The sequence below is a fragment of the Pinus tabuliformis genome, chromosome X, assembly GCF_031772625.1.
Source record: "Pinus tabuliformis cultivar Carrire ecotype Pingquan chromosome X, CPIR1, whole genome shotgun sequence".
NCBI classification, from domain to species: Eukaryota; Viridiplantae; Streptophyta; class Pinopsida; order Pinales; family Pinaceae; genus Pinus; species Pinus tabuliformis.
This window is the reverse complement of record NC_142308.1, coordinates 1,726,827,799-1,726,830,015: the sequence shown is the minus strand read 5'-3', so window position 1 is coordinate 1,726,830,015 and position 2,217 is coordinate 1,726,827,799.

Genomic DNA, 2,217 nt, shown 5'->3' with positions numbered 1-2,217 from the left:
TAGCCATGCGGAGCACCAATTCCTTCTTCTGTTGTGTACAATATCCCTTTGGGGTTATGCCATTTGTTAAAAACTACATTATATTAGCAAAGTGATCATTAGTGACACGGACAACAAAGAGTTGCACATCCGGAAACCCTTCTTCCAAACTAGTAGGCTCCTCGCCTACCTCAATTCTGGATAGATGATTAGGACCAACATTCAATCGTCTAGGCTTCACTATCACTTCAAAGTTGTACTACTCAAAGAGCAACAACCATTTGCAAATCTCCCTCCCAAAACATAGGTTTATTAACCAAGTATTTGAGATCATAATGATCTGTATACATTTTGAAGTGCGCATCTAACAAATAATGCCATAATTTGTGTAGTGTGTACACCATCTCCAACCCTTCGCGCTCTATACTGGAGTAGTTCTTCTTTGGCTTTGATAATTTCCTACTCGCGAATCCTATAGGATGATCAATCTCACCTTCACCTATTTGGGTCAGTACTGCATCTAACGCAATACAGGAGGTGTCCACATGAACATGAAACCATTTTTTCTTGTATGGGAATACAAAAATGGGCACAGTGACCATTTCCTCCTTCAAAACATCTAAACTATTTTGAAACTCCTCATCCTAACCGAATGTCGCGTCCTTATTTAATAGTTTCTCCATTGGTGCAGTTATCTGTGCATATGTGTTGATAAATTTCCGAGAGTACCTTGTGTTGTCCAGCGTTGCACACAATTTTTTTACATTCTTTGGGGCCTCCAAGTTGACAATGGCATCTATCTTATCAAGGTCTACCATCATTCCTTACTTGCAAACCATATGGCTCGAGAATATCCCATAGGTCACATAGAAGATACACTACTTCAGATTGAGGGAAATTTGGTATCTGTGGAAATTATGCAACATAAGGCGCAGACTTGCAACGTGGCACTTTACTAACCCAAATACAGTCAAGTCATCAAAATAGAATTCTAAGAATTTATGTATGAATTCCTTAAAAGCTACAACTACTACCCTTGAGAAGATTGTTGGTGCATTCTTCATTCCAAATGGCATCATTTTGTATTCAAAACACCCCCACTCCGTTGTAAAGGTGGTCTTGTTGCGATCCTCTAGTGCGATCTTAATCTGATGGTACCCTCAGAACCCATCAGTAAATGAATAGGCTTACTAACCGCCAACATTATCCAGGACTTCATCTATAAACAGCGTTGGAAATGGGTCATGGAGGCACACATCATTGAGCTTTCTCATATCTATGCATATCCTAATTTCATCTTGTTGCTTCTTTTCCTGAACTACCATAAAACTCACCCAATCTGACTCCTCTACCATCTCAATGATCCCAACCTCTAACATTTTGTCCAGCTCTTTGTGCACCTTCCCCTTATATTTATAATTCAATCGGTAGGGTCGTGGTTTTACGAGATTCACATCGGGCTTCAAAGTGATCTTCATTATGCCCAAATCCCCTACTATCCCCTTCAGATCCGAGAACTTGGTAGGAAACAAGCCTTGGTATTTGCGCAACAATTCTGTGACCTTATCAATGGTATCCTCATGCCAATAATTGCCTCTTTTTGTAAACTTAGGTTACGCATCTGATACAATGTTTAATTGTATGGTCTTCAAAAGTTTTGTTATATCATGGATTGTTACTTTGGGTCCCTCAACCTCACATTGTACCTCTGAATCCGAGATGTTCATATTTCGAGGGTCATCTTCTTCTTCTTCAACAGTCACGTTGTAACATTCCAACACATGGTGCAAATGGCTATTCCAATCCGGTTGAACCCACTATACCGGATCCTTAGGCATTCTAAAGATTACAACCTTAATTTCCTGGAGTGCTTCATCAATACATACAGAGCCATCCTCGAAGTTGAAAGTTAACAAAAAAATTCCCTCGAGATATCCCACTCGGCCTTCGAATGGCATAGCTTCGTTTCCAAGTACCAGTTCATCGGAATGGTCTCTAGAGTGTGACAAAACATGTGCACCCATTCAGGTTGAGGCTCCTCCCCCCAAGATTAAGTCCACTACACCAAATTCTCATGCAGATCATCCTTTCCTAAGTATTTCTCTGTCAGGTAGGTATTCGTGTACCCAAACCTCAGTTTCATCATTTGCTTGTACTCTTTCCAATCATCGAAGCAATCCTTATGCGTACCCTACCAACGTGCATGTGTAGTGTGCAGCGCCAGATCTAGTGCCTGGA